The sequence below is a fragment of the Dama dama genome, chromosome 27 (genome assembly GCF_033118175.1).
Source record: "Dama dama isolate Ldn47 chromosome 27, ASM3311817v1, whole genome shotgun sequence".
In the NCBI taxonomy this organism is placed as follows: Eukaryota; Metazoa; Chordata; class Mammalia; order Artiodactyla; family Cervidae; genus Dama; species Dama dama.
This window is the reverse complement of record NC_083707.1, coordinates 38,754,748-38,774,347: the sequence shown is the minus strand read 5'-3', so window position 1 is coordinate 38,774,347 and position 19,600 is coordinate 38,754,748. Positions and strand designations below refer to the sequence as shown.

General features: G+C 39.3%; 1 protein-coding gene across 1 annotated transcript in view; it reads left to right on the top strand.

Moving 5' to 3' along the window:
• Positions 1 to 19,600, top strand: part of DLGAP1 (DLG associated protein 1) — a 754,315-nt gene that overhangs the window by 255,158 nt on the left and 479,557 nt on the right. The window contains exon 3 of the mRNA XM_061130894.1: positions 2,692 to 2,796. The gene's annotated coding sequence lies outside the window, so the exon portion shown is untranslated. The remainder of the gene's footprint in view (positions 1 to 2,691; positions 2,797 to 19,600) is intronic.

The window sequence follows — 19,600 nt, the reverse complement described above, 5'->3', positions numbered from 1 at the left end:
GAGGAAAGTGGTAGGATGCTGGACAGATCCTAGAGAAAGGGGCCAAGCAGATGACCCAAGTAGTTGACTCTGTAACAACCCAGTGGAGTACTGAAGTTTGCTATTGAATCAAGCAACGTAAGGTCAAATTTCACTGTGTGTGTGTGTGTGTGTCAGAGTTTTGTTTACCTTTCCTTTGCTCTTGTTCTTTCTCAGATATAGAAACTAAATATTGCTACTCAGTGATTAAAAAAAAAAAAAAAAAAAAAAAACAGGAAGAAAAAATTAAAAAGGGACTCTTAGAAAGGAAAAAAGTACCAGAGAATCAGGAGTTCTGCATTCTAATCTCAATTCTGTCACCAAAGTCCAATGCCTTGGGCAAGTCATTTCCTTGGTTTTAGTTTGTTCAGCTTTAGAATAAGGAGATTGGGCAAGAATCAGTAAGTTTCTCAACTTGATCAGGGGAATGAGCCAGGGAGCATTTGCAAAATTCACATTTCCCTGAATCTACCCATGAATAGACTGATTTAATCGAGCTTACATGAAATTCTGTAGTTTGTATTTTTTACCAGTTTTCCAGACAATTGTGACGATCAGCCACTCTGGAATCACTAGATTTGATGACATTTGAGACAACCTCCCCCCTCCCATTGTTCCATTGTTTAAGATATTTGTTTACCTAAATATTATTCAAATCAGAAATTATCACAATTGTAGTAAGATTGACTTTTATTGTGTATCTGGGTGTTTCTGTCAAAAATTGCATAATCTTTTAATTTTTTTCTACAGAAAATTAAGAACAATGTCTAACACAAAATAGTTTCTCAATATTTATGAATGAATAAGTGATCAGTTCCAAATGTTTAAAAAATTGGTATTTTTAGTATCTCCTTGGGTAACCTATTTCTCGTATGTAGGAAAAAAATTCAGAGTTCATCTGGTATCCTTCAACATTAAGAATACGTAACAGAATAACCATATATAAACCAAGACTCATAAGGATAATTATACTTGAACATTTTTGATAACGGAGAACCATTTCTATCCTTTATAGTATAGATGAACTAGATGCATGTGAAAGTATACTATCCCCAAGGTGCTTTATGTGCTATGAAAATATGTGATATTTTTGTGCTCCTTTCATTCTTGTTTTCAGCCACCCATGGCATCCTAATTCGCAACCTGTCAACTTTGCCAGCCTCACAGTCTTGCTAAAACAACTTCTGCAGAGAATTATATTAGCCCTGAACTTTTTGAATGACCAGTGTGATTTGTGGAAACAAATACAGTCTCATGGGTTTCAAAAGGGATCGAACTTGGAGGCAGAAATTCTGAGATGTCATTCTGCCTTTGTCTCTTAATAAAATTAGTCAAGCCCTGTCACCTCTTGTGGCCTCTAGTTCCTCTTCTGTGAAGTGATTTCTCCATTTATTCAGACACTGTCATAGTGCCTCTGACGTTATTTGAATGTGCTACCACAGGCCACAAAATCATATTGCTTAGAAGCAAACAGGAACAGAACTCTGTTGGTACCTTCATTTTTCAGTACCAATCATTTGTGCCTGTAACACAAGTCCTTGCCTCCATGACTTTTCAGAAAGGAAAAACATAGGTCAGCGTAAAGCATGTGATATGACCATAATAGGTACCCCCCTCCTTAAGTCTGAGCCCATTTAGAAGTTCCATTTTATCACTTTCATGAGAAAATATTGTTACTAGTTGGAGCTAATGGTTTGGTTTAGGCCTCAGCCAGTATCTAGTAGGGGCTTCCCAGGTGACTCAGTGATAAAGAATCTGCCTGCCAAGGCAGGAGGTATGATTCTGTCCTTGAGTCAGGAAGATCCCCTGCAGAAGGAAAGGACTACCCCCTCCAGTATTCTTGCCTGGAAAATTCCATGGACAGAGGAACCTAGCGGGTTATGGCCCATGGGGCTGCAAAGAGTCAGATGTTACTGAGCACGCACAGCACCTAGGTCTAGTAATACTCTTAGGAAGAGTCTGCCACGATTGGTGTCCTCTTGTGATATCAAAGGAATTACCCTGGAAAGAATACTTTTTAACGCCCCCCCCCCCTTTTTCTTTGGTTACAGTTATTTAGTTGCAGCATTGTTAAAACGAATATTGCACAGGAAGTGAACACAATTTTGTGTGTAATATATCTTACAAAACGACATGACCAATGCTTGCATGTTATTACTTTTTAAAGAGAATATAAGCATTAATGATAGAAAGGTATTAATAGACGGTAGAGTAGCAAACCTATTTATTATGGTGACATTGTTCTGTATTTTTTAGGCTTGATTTTCTTTTGAAAAGCATGAAAGTAAAGTGTAGCATCATGCGAGAACTCTGCCAGGCGAATTTTCTATGAAACACTCTTCTCACATCATTGAATTTAACGGCTTCCAGAGTCATTGTGATCTTCTTAAGTAACTTTTTGTTTCAGGGTAGTTACTGTATCTGGGCTTCCCTGGTGGTTCAGACTGTAAAGAATCTGCCTGCAATGTGGGAGACCCAGGTTTGATCCCTGGGTTGGGAAGATGCCCTGGAGAAGGAAATGGCAACCCACTCCAGTATTCTTGCCTGGAGAATTCCATGGACAGAGGAGCCTGGCGGGCTGTAGTCTGTGGGGTTGCAAAGAGTTGGACATGACTGATTGACTAAGACATACACACACACTGCATCTAATTACTGCATTTTGTTATATTTCAGTACAGCTGAGCATCACACGCCAAAAGGCATATCAAAAACAAAAGCTGTAAAGTTTGGATCTTTCCTGCGTTAGAAGCAAGAAAAATGGAAAATTGATCATCAAAGGTAAAACTGTCTCCTTTTCCTTAAAATTATATATTCCTACAGCTTCCTCTTCAGTCACCATGTGTGAAGCAATTTTTTTCTTTTATGATTGTGTGGTGAAGTTTAACAAACATATTTCTGGCTTATAATTCAAGGTGTATTAATATGCTGCTGACATACTCTACTGTTATTTTAACTCCTTAATTGCCTCTTCAGAATTTGGACCAGATGTGTTTTATATGTTTAATCTTCATTCTTGCTGTTGATCTAGAGTGGCAGAGCAGGGCGATGCATTTTTTTAAGTCTTTGGGCTGAAATGTTGCACTTTAGGTTAGGCATGGAATCATGGAAGTAAATGATGCAGTATCAGCTTCTTTTTTCTTGGGAGTGTTGGACAGATTTGAATTTATCACCACAAACTGATCAACTTGATTTATGTGAGGTAAGGAAGACAATGGAAACACTTGAAATAATGGTATGGTCTCCACTCCTTTCATTTTATTGTGTAGTTTATGAAAAGAAAAAAGAATGGTCTTGACAATATGTGATACCAGATCTAAAGGGAATTAATATTGCCAAATATGTTAATAATTGATTGTTTTGATTGCTTGCCTGGGACAACTACTTGAGCATGGCTATTTACTGGGGAGTTGGTTCCAAGGATTGGGGAGAGTGAATGGGGAAAGAAACACAGACCAAAATAAGAGCAAATGAATGAGTTCTCCAAGGTGGACGTGGGAACATGGTTCCCCTGGGACTTCCAGGAGGGTGTGAGATCCCCCCTGGAATTTCCACCTGAAGCACGTATAGCCAAAGGTTCACTCATTGGCTTTTTTCCCTTGGTTGTGGGTTGCTCCTGGGTCATTAAACCCCCCACAGTGCTGAGCAGTGCTGGCACTGGTCATTGTGGTGGACACTGTAAAGGCAAAGAGAATTTGAGTTGGTTCAGAACTGTCCATCTGTGCAGCCATGGCTGAAATCAGAGGTGGACCAACAAGGTATGAAGCAGGGACCAGAAGTGTCTATTGTAGTTCTTTTTACTTTATTTTCAATAGTCAAATAAATCACATAATCCTCCTAAATGAACTATTTCCAGGAAGAAAATGTCTTGTGTTTTAAAGACATTGATGAGTGATATCCAAATGGCATAGAACCAAAAGGAACTCTCTTTCTTTTTTTTTTTCCCATTTATTTTTATTAGTTGGAGGCTAATTACTTTACAATATTGTAGTGGTTTTTGTCATACATTGACATGAATCAGCCATGGATTTACATGTATTCCCTGTCCCGATCCCCCCTCCCACCTCCCTCTCCACCCATTCCTCTGGGTCTTCCCAGTGCACCAGGCCCGAGCACTTGTTTCAAAACTAACTTCTTATTCAATAAATTGTCCGTGTTCAGAGGTGAAAAGTGCATCCTGGTCCATGTGTACTTTGGACATTATATAGTAAGATTTGAAGTATGACCAAAATATTGGAAAAGAGATAATGGAATTAGATTTTATAGTGCCTATACATATTATTCACTGTATATTGATTTCGTACAGGAAGGTGTCTGTGGATGCACAAAAGTATAATTATTGTCTTTCCTATTTGGAAATAGCCCCAGTAGCAGTGTCATTATTGGTGTGAAAAGCGTGACTGTAATTATGCATGTCCGAGCATAAAATTACAAGGATGGTCAGCTGACAAAATAGATTTAACACATTAAAGTGAATCGGGGTTGGTTTGTTGGTTGGTTTTTGGCAATGAGGACATTCAGCAGATGAAAATAAAGCCAGGTAAAGGCTGTGGTTTGTTGTGACCTAGAAGATCCTTTGTTCAGAGAGATGTTACCAGGGAACTCTAAGGAGCAACTCTGCAATCACATGAATAAGCAACATTTCAACTGTTAAAATGAACATGCAAATTCCTAATGAGGGAACTGAAAATGGTGGAAGAAGGGTAAGGGTGGCCAGAAGAGGCAAGGCAGGGGGACCAAGAAAACAGTGACAGGTGGCGAGACAGAAACCCCCAAAGTGGACAGAATGAAACTGCAGAAATAAGAGAATCCCACAGCAGTGGAGAGATACCTCTTAGAGCAGACCTCATCTTGAGCCCGGGATGCAGGCTGAGCAAATGGTCTCAGTTCAGTTGAGGCCTGATAAATTCCTGGGTCATCACAGGAAGCATCAATTAATGCTTCTTCTCACCTAAACAGCACAGTTGTCTCCTTTGTCTTCCTCTCTGTGGTCTCATTAGATTCCAAGGCCTCCCAAATAAAAGCTCTGATCCCATCTGCTCTTTGCTCAGAAAATATTCCCTTATTTACCAAGTCATCATTGTCCAAATTTCTTAATCAGATATTTAGAACCTGCTACTCTTGTTTTCAGGCTTAACTTTCTTGCTCCTTGATGCCACCCACCAGTGGTCTAGATCATTGATTAGTACTGCAAATTCTGTGATGTATCTGGTCTTCCAAGTGGTTTGGGTGCATTTGGGTTCTCAAACATAGGTGAGTCTAGGACCAGACCCAAGAATTTGCCTTGTTAAAATGTTGCCAGGCTATGTCACTATTGCTGGTCCAGGAACCTTACTTTGAGAATCACTCTGGAAAAACAAATGATCCAGGCTGACACTATGGTTTCTACATTGCAGTTTAAATCAAAGACCGATTGCAATAAAAAGGCTTGCTTGCCAGCAAAACCATTGTTGTACTGTGTACTAGATTAAGAACAAGGTCTGTCTCCTGGTCAAATACCTTCTTAGTGTCATAAAATCCCCCACAGTAAGCTTCTTGATACATTTATATATCCCCTGCTGTGTTATAGATTTATAAATGTTTATTGGATAGATGGATGGATGGAAAGAGAGGAAGGGGAGAAGGAGAGAGGAACAGACAGGTTTGGCAAGCAAGCATTGATTTCAGCAAGAAACTTCATGCCTACAAAGAAATTGCCATGGTAAATGCCATTAGGAAAAGACTAATTACCATCACACGAAAACCTCCTTATTGTATAAGAACGTACTCCTTATTTCAGACATTTGATTAGGTGGGATAACAATGGAGTCAGAGCCTGAGCATCTGGGTATCAATAGTATTGTGCTCTATAATAAGCAGAGTCTTTCACAAAAGACTTTTGCTGTTTGATTGAGTTCAGCAGAGGAGAGATGTCATTTCTATCAAGACAAATTGTACATTTTACTTTATAAAAGAGCCACTGGCTATGTGCAAGCAGGAAATCACATCTATTTAATGAATTCCTTTGCAAATGTCTCTTCCTTGAGTTTAAATTTTGCAGCTGCAGCATCATTTGAATGTTTATTCACATTTCAGACAATTGTGCTTTCTGGTTTTTTGCTTTCTTGCGTTCAGATGTGTTCATGTATCACTGTTGCAAATTCTTTCTCTACATCTTTTATCTGCGCATATCACCTCGTGATTGGTTTATAAATTTATCCTACTTTACTTACTAAAATAACTGTTCCTGCTGTCTGCTTTCTGCCTGCTCTTTGATTTAGTCCTGAAATTGGGCTCAAGGCCTACTTTTAGAGCTCAGCATGAAATTTATTCTGTGTTTTTAAACCAGGTTCCTACTTGTTTCTTTCTGTTATAGGTTCTGTGTTGGCACCAACTTCGAAACGCGCCTCTTATAATTATGTATCAGCATAAATAATAACAGTGAATGAAAACAGGAATCTTGAAAATTTATTTTAACAATTGATTTCATCATTTACTTTAATTGTAGAAAATGTCACCTGCTGCTAGGGCATACCTGGTGTTAAGCGTCGAGAAAAGGACGAGTTCTAACCTTGTTACCTTGATGTGTGTCCTTGGCTGAGTCCTCAGGCCTCAGCTACCTCCATTATAAAAAGAAGGATTTAGGATAAATGTCACTAAGGAGTTCATTCTGGTTCCTTATCTTGTAATGTCAAGATGCAGGTCATATGAAATGCTGCTTAAAATCAGGTATGAGAATATGAGTGAGTCAGTTCATCAACTAATACGGCAACCTTTTGGAGGTAAAATTGAAAGACCATGGTTTAGGGTGCAGAAAGATCTGTGTTCAAAACTCAGGTCTTCCACATATTAACAGCATGAGCTTGGAGAATTGACTGCACCCTTCGGTGTGCCTCAGTTTCTTCATCTGTAAAATGGGGGCAGTGTTGTTATCATCTGCCAGGTTGCTTTAAAAACGGGATAATCTGAAGAATACCCAGCACTTCCAGCTGAGCACAGTGAGCTCTAAGGACCTCCGCAGGCCTCTAAGCCAGTGAGCCCACACCGTGGTTTTAGTGATCAGTGTAATTCCATTCTTCTTCTCCACTATAATTCTACAAGGCTAAGAAATGTACATCTGTGACTCTAAACGATGAACTCAGTTTGGAAAATGTACCTGTAATTTAGTCATCTGAGACCTGGCAAGACAAATAGAAAAATTCAGCAGTGGGTTTTCATCTTGACAGGACATCTGGTTCCATATATTGTGAGTAATTTATACGGAGCAAGCAAGGCCCTTTTCATCAAGACTGACTCCTTCGGTGTCAAAGCTTGAGGTTTGCAAATTGCATTCTGACTCTGACTTTGTTATGTGGCCACAGTTTGGGCAGAAATGAAAGCCTCTTTAAGACTTCAGTTTACCCTGAATAAATGTTGCTGTGCTCTTGATTTATATCTGATTCCAGTAAGTTCAAAGGTATGCCTTACTTTTTTCTTTCTTGTCCTCTGAAAATTTGTTTATAGCCAATTTGTACCCAGATAAATTACATTTGGGGCAAAGATGATTTGTTTACTATAGGATCCATGCAACTATTGAATATTTTTCTGCTCTTTTCATTTATTAATTTTTTGAGGTTGAATTGTCACCTTGATACTGGTTAACCTCAGTCCTTCCTCAGTAGAAATTCAGAACTTCCTCCTTAATAGGAGTAGATCAATAAAGTTTTGGTGGACGATTTCATCAATCTTAGCAGAGGGTTTAACCCTGTGGGCTTCTTTACTCTTTCAATATTTTATAAATCCTCTGCAAGTTAATGTCTTTTGAGATAAAGCTTACTATATTTTATTCCTCTATGCTTTTTCATGAGAAATGATTCAGAGCCAGGAACTGCTGGTGCTGTTTGAGGACATTGATTACTTTAGACACCTGTAAGACAACTAAAATCTAATTGTGGGCTGTTGTGTTTATTTGTCATGTCTCTGAGACATATCACCATGAAGATGAAAATCATACTGATGAGGCTGTTTCAAGCTCTGGGAGATAGATACATGTGTGTGTCAGCATACCACCTACTCCCTCAGTGTGTGGTGGGGTAGTGGTGGAGATGATGGTTTGGTGTTGTCTAGTTAGCAACTCAGTCATCCACAGTAGTGTATTTAATTTCTACATAAATCAATTATTACCAAAATTGGCCTTTTCTATTAAAAGATCTATTAAGTACTATCTGAAGGACACATGTTCTCCATTGTATGATAGAATCATTTCTTTGTAAAACAGAGTATAATAGAATTTATCACAGCTCACATTTTTTTTAGTATTTGTTGACATTTTTAAAATCCTCAAGGATAACATTTACTCTATAGTAAAAGAGTTGGACTGTAAAGAAGGCTGAGCGCAGAAGAATTGATGCTTTTGAATTGTGGTGCTGGAGAAAGACTCTTAAAAGTCCCCTGGATAGCAAGGAGATCAAACCAGTCACTCCTAAAGGAAATCAACCCTGAATATTCATTGGAAAGACTGATGCTGAAGCTCCAATACTTTGACCACCTGATGTGATGAGTTGCCTCATTGGAAAAGACCCTGATGCTGGGAAAGATTGAAGGCAGGAGGAGAAGGGGGCAACAGAGGATGAGATGGTTGGATGGCATCACCGAGTAAATGGACCTAAGTCTGAGCAAACTCCAAGAGATGGTGGACAGGGAAGCCTGGAAGGCTATATAGTCCATGGGGTTTCAAAGAGTCAGACACAACTGAGTGACTGAACAACAAAAAGATGAGAATTATAAGGGGAAAAAAAACAAAATGCATATTGGCTAATTTTTTTTCATTCCTGCTATATTCTCATAATGTGCTAGAAATTTTCATCTAAAATATTTACTTAAAGCTAAATTTAGGGAAAAGATGATCCCACTTAAAACAACCAGCATGAGTGCAGGGATTTTTCTTGCCATTCCAATATGATTTGGGAATTATAAATCATGTAAAGTACAAATTTGACAAAATAGCTGCAGTTACACACAATTTATTTCTCTCTGGCATGTCAAACATTTGAGGTCTTTGTATTTATTTATGATTGAAAATATAATAGCAAACATATGTCGGATACTTAGATTTTTACCTGTACAGGGGGGAACAATTTTATATCTACCCTTTTAGAGTCTTTGACTTGGCCTGAGAATTAAGTTGATGTAAGTGAACAGAAAATTGCACAAATGAATTCAATATAAGCTTTATGTGACTTGATTGTCTTCATAAGAAAATAAAGATGAAAAGTAGCAGAATCTTAAGTGTTTATATACGAAGTTGAACAAAGAGATAGAATTGTGGAAACGTAACTAAAATACACAGGTGGCCTAAAGGAAGATAAGAGTTATTTTAATGAGATCTCTTTGTATAGAATTCTCTCATCCTCCATGCCCTGTCTCTGGGAATAATAATGTGTTCCCCCTACAGGGGGAATCTTTCATATGGGAGTTTTATCTTCTGCTTTTAGGAAGTGAAGAGACCTCAGAACACAATGTTCTCCTTGTACCTACTGTTTTTCAAGTGCCTTTGACTCAATAACCCTTATGCCAAAGTGGCATGTTTACCTTCCAGGCATTGTCTTGAACACTTTATCTGAGACCTCACTTAATCCTGACTCTAACCTATGAGAACATTTTATACAACTTCAGGGAAAAATTGACAAATCCACCATCATAGAAATAGATTTCAAACTATTTTTCTTCTTGTTAGAGGAAACTCATAAAGACCTCACTGAAGACATAGAAGGTATGAACACACACTAAGAAACTTCATTTAATGGTCTTAAATGGACTGTTAAAATCAACAGTTAGAGAATACCAGTTCTTCTTCATTTCTCATATAATATTTAAAAATTACTGAGCCATAAACCAAGACTGAGGCTTCGCAGGTGGTTCAGTGGTAAAGAATCTACCTGCAGGGCAGGAGATGTGGGTTCAATCTCTGGGTGGGAAAGATCCCCTGGAGAAGGAAATGGCAGCCCACTCCAGTATTCTTGCCTGGAGCATTCCATAGACAGAGGAGGCTGATGGGTTGCGGCCCACGGGGTTGCAAGAGTTGGACCCAAGTTAGCGACTGGATAACAACGACAAACCAAGATGGAAATGTACTCTGCATTTCACAGATGAAGAAACTGAGGCATGAGGAAACTAAAGAACTTGCCGATGAACACAGAACTAGTACGTGGCAGAGCAGGACGCAGACCCTTGGCAGCCAGAGCCACCTGACTCCTACATTGTCTGTCCGCACCACTCTGTCCTACAGGCGAAGAGCAGAGAGCTGGTCTTTAAGAGGTTATTGAAATTTACATACCAGGCCAAGAGGGCTAGGATTACCCCAGTTTTTTAGATTACATTTGAAATCAAGGATGTGCCCGATTTGAGGTAAACCAATCAGAGTGATAATGACACTAGATTTAGGAGAAAATTCACACCATAAATTATTTGCACACACACACATGCCTACATACAAATACATAGGCACAATGCGCTGGGGGGGTGTGTGTGCCCAGTCATGCCCATCTCTTTGTGACCCCATGGACTGTAGGCTGCCAGACTCTTCTGTCCATGGGATTTCCCAGGCAAGAATACTAGAGTGGATTGCCATTTCCTTCTCCAGGGGATCTTCCCCACCCAGGGATGGAAGCTGTGTCTCATGTATCTCCGCATTGGCAGGCAGAGTCTTTACCAATGGCGTGACCTGGGAAGCCGCTACCATAAATTAAAGTAGATTAGAATTAAATAGTTGCTAAATGTTTAAATAGCAAAAGCAAAGCAAGAATGACATAGATTGAATTACTACTGTAAATTCATTCTCGTTAATAACCCACCCCTGAAGTATTGGTCATGTTTAGGTTCCTGTGTGTGAAATAGGAGGACATCCCACTAATGTTTCATGGTCACGTCAAACTCATTATTTTCAGTACTCAACCCATAAATTCCCCCTTCCATCTGTTCCTCCCTCCTCTGCGGCTTTCTGTCCCCATCTCTGTCACCGTGACCCACACACCCTCTTGCTTAAGCTGGAAACCTGGGAGTCATCTGGGAAATCACTCCTCCCACCACTTTTGGAAAATTTAATCAAATTTGTTGAATGAAGTTCTATATTACCCATATAATATGTGAATGCCCAGCTGGTTGGGTGATTACAGTCAGAGTGTGGTGATGAGACGTTATGCTCTGGTGTTTTCTCACGTGTTTGGGTTTCTGGCCACACTATTCCATCCCCATGTATGGTTTTATGTTTCTGCATTTTGTTAGTGGTGGTGTGTTGTTGGTGTTTCATGTAATACCCACAGGGAACATCCACTGTGGAACAGCTGAGAGATTTTCTCGTCTCTGTGAAGGCATTGGATTTGTTGAAAGCTACCGCATATGGCCTCTGGCACAAACAGCTCTCAGCAGTATTGCCCTCTTTAATTATGTCCCCCAGGAAAAAATAATCACTTCCCTGGCAAGGCAGCTTTCCTAATCAGAGACTTCCTGGGTCTTAAGTAATAAGACACTCAAAAGTTTCAAATGGAAACTTATAGTGGGGCTTAATTGGGCATGTATTTTAATCTGCTAGGAAGATCAAGAAACTCTAAATGTTACATATAAGAAAATATTTCATGAGGGATACATGGATAGTTTCATGTATTTTTATCTATTTTTATTTAAGAGAAGTTACTGGCAAAATAATGTGTGCATTAGTATTAAAAAGTTGGAGTAATGTATCTTCCTTGACCTGTAAATTACTGCTTCTTTCTCGATCATTTTATTGTCATTATTTTTCACTTGAACCATTTTCTAGGTGTGAGAAATTTTGCTTAGTTAGCATATGAAGGAAGGTGCCTCAGGCAGGTAGACTGAAGACCTGAGTCCCAATAGGATTTTAACAGTAAGAGGATCCATGCCCCCCAACCTCCCAACCCAGGGAGACAGTTAACAGGGAAAAAAAAAGAGAATTATAGATCGAACTCCAAGGGAAGGCCCTCATGTAGGGGGCAGAAGAAGGAATTAGCTGGGTAGTTAAAATTAGCTAGACAGTGGTTAAAGCAGTTAGAAAGGGATTTAATTCAGGACTATTGCAATAGGGCCAAACAGACCTTGGTAACAAATTGATTTCAATTCCAAATAAATTATGGACAATTAGGGACTTATACTTAAATAAATTATGGACAAGAATGGGTTTCCCTTGTGACTCAGCTGGTAAAGAATCCACCTGCAATGTGGGAGACCTGGGTTCAATCCCTGGGCTGGGAAGATCCTCTGGAGAAGGGAAAGGCTACCCACTCCAGTATTCTGTCCTGGAGAATTTACAGTCCATGGGGTCGCGAAGAGTCGGACATGACTGAGCGACGTTCACTTAACAAAAACAAGGGAATTATAAGTAAGAAGCAGGTGGGAGTCAGTGGATGGAAATTACTAAGAGGAAACATCAGGAGCAAAGGAAGATTCTGGTTAAACAGGCCTGATAGGATTCTTGCTAAAGGCAGACCAGGGTGACCAGATATCAAAGGTGGAGGGTGAAGAATTTGATCAGATCACAAGGCGATCAGTTACGGAAGGTGGGGTGTTCTGCCTAAACTGACTTAGCAAAATTCTTGCTACAACTGGGTGATGCAAGCCCAACGAGGATGAGCCTAAGGGGAAGGCCTTGAGGCTTCAAGGAGATGAACTGCTTAGTCACAGATAGTGTTGGTCAGAGGAGGCAAAGAGAGCCAGGAGAACAGGGTTGTTTTTTGTCAGGACAGTGAAAAAGAAAGTTTCAGGATTCAGCCTAGCAAACGTAATTAATGTGATCATGTCCTAATTCTGAATTCAGTTCAGTTCAGTCACTCAGTCGTGTCTGACTCTTAGTGACCCCATGAATCGCAGCACACCAGGCCTCCCTGTCCATCACCAACTCCCGGAGTCTACCCAAACCCATGTCCATCAAGTCAGTGATGCCATCCAATCATCCTCTGTCATCCCCTTCTCCTCCTGCCCTCAATCTTTCCCAGCATCAGGGTCTTTTCAAATGAGTCAGCTCTTCGCATCAGGTGGCCAAATTCTGAATAGAGTGATTTCTTTCAAATATATTGATATGTCTGCTTGTATTGATATGTTTTATTGCATGAAAAAAAAAAAAGCTAACTCCTAGATAATAGGACTGATTTTTCCCCCATTCATTTGCATCCCTCATAATACAAAGTGTATTACATTACATAAAAGCAAATAAAAGTACTTGATTTATTTAACAGGTCTTTATTTTTTGTTGCGGGCAGACCTCAGGTATTACAGGTTTCATTCCAGACCACCACAATAAAGAAAATAGCGTAAAAAAGTGGGTCACAGGAGGTTTTTGGTATCCCAGTACACATAAAAGACACATGCACTGTACCTTACTCTAGTAAGTATACAATAGCATTATGTCTTAAAAAAAAAAAGTACCCACCTTAATAAAGATATACTTTATTGCTTAAAAAGGTTAATCATCATTTGAGCTCTCAGCAAGTTGTAGCAGCGATATAAAAAAATCACTGACCTCAGATCAACCTAACAAACATTAATAATAATGAAAATGTTAGAAATATTGTGAGAATTACCAGTGTGACACAGAGACCCCAAGTGAGCAAATGCTGTTGGAAAAACACCACCAGTAGACTTGCTCAACTCAGGTTGGCACAGACCTTCAATTTGTAAAACAAATAAATAAATTCAATATCTGGGAAGTGCATTAAAGCCAAACACAGTAAGAAAACAAAAAGGTCTGCCTGTATTTATATCATTTTGAATGCAAGATACTTTAGAGTAAGGTTTTAAGGGAATACTTTTTGCCAGAAATTAGTATAATGCCAGACTCTCTAGGAAGGCCATTTTTGCCCTAGAATTATGTGATGTGTGCATGCTCAATCACTATCAGACCTGGTAGAATGAAAATAGAGGTGGAAATAATATTATCAGCTTTTATGGAAACTTGACCAGGTAGCAGGCTCTATGCCATTCACTTTATAGACTATATTATTTTATTCTCCTCATGCCCTATGAAGTGGGTATTTTTTTTGGTGGGTATTATTTTTAATACCGTTTTGCTAATAAGCACAGAAGTCACAGAAAAGTTCATTATATTCCCCAAGGTCACACACCTGGTCAATGGCAGAGCTGGAATTTGAACGCTGCCAGCATGATGCAGAGTCTATGTTCACTCCTTCAATTAAGAAGTATTTTTATGTTGATGTTTGGCAGAAACCAACAAAATTCTGTAAAGCAATTTTCCTTCAATTTAAAAATAAATAAATTTTTAAAAACCAAAAAAACAAAAGCAAATTTAAAAAAAGACAAAGAAGAAGTATTTTTATACCCTAGACCAGGATCCCCAACCTCTGGGATCAATATCTGATGATCTGAGGTGGAGTTGATGTAATAACATCAACATGTAGAAATAAAGTGCACAGTAAACGTAATGCACTTAAATCATCCCAAAACCATCTCCCCACTCCAGTTCATGGAAAATCTGTCTTCCATGAAACCACTCCCGGGTGTCATAAAGGTTGGGGATCATTGCCCCCGACTATATCAGTGTTGATTTCAGGTTCTAATAGATGGTCAGTGAATGTGTTCTTATGATGGTGGGAGGTATGATTGAGGGTATTCATTAGCTGATGTATAAAAGTAGAATTATTACTTAGTGATGGTTGACTCATTTCAGTGAAAAAAATGCATTGTCTAAAGTAATCATTTTTAGTTTTCAGATTTTACATGCTGTACTGATTCATCTGCAATTAAAAGAAGGCAATTGCAAAGTGACTAGAAAATAGTCAATTATCATTTGAACTGCCAAGCTTCAGGAATTAGCATTCTAGAATTTGCACAAATGTTAAGCCAGGAAAAAGAAGTTATAAAACACCATTTCAACTGCTGTTTGAAATTCTGCCATATATTAGTAATTGTATTATAATTTAAATTTTGGAATCATCGGATTTTAGAGCTGGCTCAGAGCATTGGGATCCTCTGTGCCAACTTTGTACTTAATGCCAGAAATGTTCACACCCATTTAAAAAATAAGATGTTTGACAAGTATTCCTCTAACATTGATGGGGAGTCAATAGAAACAGTGGATTTTTTTTATGCTATGACATAATTTTGTACATTTGGCTAGTCAAATATTAGAATATTTAGCCAGTCCAGTCCAGCAGGATCTCTTTGTCATTCTTTCCTGGGACTTTCCCATGCCACCATCTGGCCTTTGGAGAAAAACACTTGCCACCTTCTACCTAATTATTGCAGCTCTTTCTGTGTTTTATTCTTCAATCTCATTATTTCTTCTTTCATTTGTCATGTGGAATAAAATGATTGTGACAGAGTAAACAGTATAAACACAAAGACCCTACATATGGTTCCCACAGTGTCTAGTAAGTAATTCTCTCATGCATGAGCGCACACACACACACACACACACACAGGCTCTGAAGCTGGTCTCACACACACACACACACACAGAGGCACGCACTGAAGCTGGTAAACTGAGCACATTCTGAATGTTTCCAGTCGCCCTAAGATACAAAATGTTCTATAATGTATTTCTGAGAAGGACATAATAATGTCATCTATGATCATTTAAAAGCGTAATTTATTAGTAGCCCATATGTTTGTGACTATCATTTTTGCCAGAATCAGATGCAAACAGTCCCTTCTTCAGTAAATCCTTCCCCATATGGCCCCTGCTCTCTCATCACCCTTTCTTCTGATCCCTGCCATTGGCTCCCTCCTCGTCAACCAAGGGGGGACAGTTTCTTCATAGGTTTTTCCGAAGGTCAGCTTCTTGCCACTGCTTCTGCCCAGATGCTCCCTGGTCTTTTTCCTGCTTCAGGTGACCTCCTTGAGGTCTTTGCTAAAATGTCATAGTCTCAGCATTCCCTAACCACCCTTCAATGTCTACGTCAGCTCTTGTTTTGTTGACATTTGTGACACTCATCGCAATATGGAGTCTGCCTACTGTCCATGTTTGTGGTGTGTGTTTGCACATGTGTAGAGGGGTCATACCTGTCTTTTCTACTGGAATATAAACTTCCTAAAGTCAAGGACAGAATCTGTCTTATTCACCACTGTTTTTCTAGTTTCTAATATAGTAGGCGCTCAATCAAGAAATACCAAATAAATGAATGTCCTGAAATTAGAAATGTTGAAATAGAGATATTAAGGCACATTCAAAGGTCATTGGGATCTTTACCCATTTTTGCTGTTGCCAATTATGTATTCACTTATTAATTGATCACTTGTCATTGAATGATCATTATTTTAGGTGCCATCTGTGTTCCCTTCCTTCAGGAGCAGTGATGTGGGTGTATTTGTATGTGTGATGCCTCTGGAATTTACTTACTCAGAAACTTCGGGAAATAAAAAATAATTGTCCCTGTAACTGAGGAAGGATTTTAGATGACATGGAACTTTAAGAACAGCATGAAAGACCAACAGAGAGGAAAGGCATTTAATGTTCTTGTAATGAGATCAAACGGACTCCAATAGTTGAAATCCCAATGTTGAAGAATGTTTAGACATGACAGAAAGGCATGTGAATGACGATGTGATTAAACTTTGCCAAGCAAATATGATGAGACATCTGTTTAAAATGCTCTAGAGAGTGCCCAGAATGTCCTATTCAGTTATGTAATAAATAGTTCAGGATGGTACTGATCTTGTTGTATCATTAATTGTTGCAAATAATTGTTTACCTGGTGGTCGCTTTGAAACATGATTTTATAGATTATTATATCATCTCTTCCAATAACCATTTCAGAAAGAAATTATTTGCCTAAGGAATCATACCTATTCTGGAATTCCAATAGACTGAATCTTGTAGTCCTAACATACTTCATTAAGCCAGTGTCAGAGTTGGCAGGGAGTAGAGTGGTCAGAGGCAACTTAAAATGATCCAAACCTTCCCACTGATCCACCTTCACTTCCTGTGAGCCACATGTCTCAGGGGAGGCTGCAGCATCCTTGTAATCAGGAGACCTGTGCATTTGTAAGGTTGCAGATTGACATGTGTGGGTGTTGGACCAGGGTACCTGACACCTCTCATCCCAGGATGCACCAGTATTTCCTACTTTCTTCTTTCTGATTAGGGAAAAAAAACAAGAGTCAACCAATGAGGCCTCATGAGATTTTTAATAGCCCTTATAAGAGACTTCCCTGGTAGTTCAGACAGTAAACAATCTGCCTGCAGCGGGACATCCGAGTTTGATCTCTGGCTTGGGAAGAGCCCCGGGAGAAGGAAATAACAACCCACTCCAATATTCTTGCCTGGAGAATTCCATGGACATAGAAGCTTGATGGGCTACAGTCCATGGGGTCCCAAAGGGTCAGACACGACTGAGTGACTAACACAAGAGACAGGCTGCTGAGATTTTATTTACTGCAGATAGTCTTCTTTTTGTCCGCTGCATGCTTGCCCAGCCCATACATTCAGTAGCTCTAAAGGCTCTTCCTTTCTTCATGCCCTCATTTCACTGTCAGTTTTTCTTTCTATGGAACTTATCGAAAGCACATCTTCATTTCTTGTACTGTGTGCGATGAGTTGTGATCTAGCCATCACATTACGGCAGGCCTTCTATCTGGTTTTGCTAATTAGGTTTGGATAGCACAGTTGTGCTATGGAATGGCCTTTGACAGCAAGTATCTCTCCATTCCCTTCCCCTACTGAGGCAGGAAACTTCTGATGCCTTAGGCTCTTGAATTATTCTGAATATAGCCTTCATTTATTCTGGAATATCGAGTATAACCTTTAAATGAAAAATTTGCAAGCATTTTGGGAAAACTCGGAAGACTTATTTCCAGTTTTTACCACCACTTAGCAGTTCTGTAGGTCATTGGCGCGCCATCATCTTCCATGGCCTGAAATGTCACATTGAAAGTCAACAGATCTTGCATTTGTTTCTGGCATCACCATTGACTGATGGTGCATATATCAGTCATGATGCTTGACCTCGAGCATATATTTTGCCCTCCATTTCAGTACATGGCCACAGAGCTTTGGGGAATTAACTTGGATTTTTGCTGATGTCACACTCTGTTTTCTTGCTTCTCAATGCAATATTATCTTTTAAGGATCTGCTTTTCTTTGTAAGTACTCAGCCTTGTCTCTGTTCCCATGCCTTTCTTCTCTGCTCATTTGAATAACATGAGACTGTGAAGCATTTAGAAAACAGAAAGTGACATAAATAAGAAGTTGTTATAGTCATTTTTCTCATGTGTGAAATCAGCATTTACAGGAGACACAATTGCCTCTAGTGACTGAGAATGCTGTGTTAAAAGAACCCCACTGGTGGTTTTGGGGAAAATATTAAGTAACTAACAAAGACGACAAGTTCCCATTAAAGGTTTATCCCATACTCAATATGCTTTCTAAAAAACTCGATCTTGCTGTGAACTATTCTGTGATTTTTCTGGACACCTGAACTTATTTTACACAGTCTTGAGCCATGTCAAATGCATTTTCCCATGTTTCACAAGAAGTAGATGATTTAAGGCAGCAAGCCACTAAATTACATATGAAGACTTTCTATAGCATACATGGGATTATAATCTTTAAAATCTCCTCTTAGGTTGTATTTTTTGAGGTCTTAATTTACTATTTTGTTAGAAGAGAAATTAGCAACAAAATAGTATTTTAGCATCTGTTTTTCTATTTTATAGCAAACACGTGGCCCTCACAGTTGTGCTCAGTTATGCTTTTCAGATTTTTTTTTTTTTTTCTGAAAAACCAAGTTAATTGCTAGTGAGTTACATGAACATAGAATTAAAATGGGGCTTCCTCAGTGGTTCAGCAGTAAAGAGTCTGCCTGCATTGCAGGACACACAGGTTCGATCCCTGGGTCAGGAAGATCCCCTGGAGAAGGAAATGGCAACCCACCCCAGTGTTCTTGCCTGGAGAATCACCATGGGCAGAGGAGCCTGGCGGGCTACAGTCCATGGGGTGGCAAAGTGTTGGACACAATTGAAGTGACTGAGCGGCAGCAGCAGTATTACAATGCCAAGTTTGCTTCTTGACGTCAATTTTTTGTTTCATCAATTAATCAACTAAATAAATGCTTCTGAATGCTTCCTCTGCTCTCATTTCTCTGAATCCGAGGTATCCCTATTACCTACTTTTCCACCTCCTTCTTTTCCCTGATATGTTACTCTGGAATTTGACTAATGATGATAAGAAGGGGGTCAGTCATCAACATCCTGGTAGGTTAGTAAGAGGAACTTAAATAACTTTTTTCCTGTTGGACAAATGCGTATTCTTTTGAAAGTGTACTACTGGCTACGAAGCTAATGGGTTGTCCAAAAAGTTTGTTCCGTTTCAAGTAAAAACAAGACCTAATTTTCATTTTCACAAAGAACTTTATTAAAGGAACATATTCCCTACCAAACAACCTTTCTGGCCAACCAAGTATTTTTCTCAGCTATCCAGTATCATACCCTACTTTGCACTGAGTGGATATAGGTAGGAAGATGGTTTTTGAATAAACTTGAGGGTGTATGGTGCTTCCCAGGTATCTCCGTGGGTAAAGGGAATCCGTCTGCACTGCAGGAAACTTGAGTTCGATCCTTGAGTCAGGAAGATCCCCTGGAGAAGGGCATGGCAACCCACTCC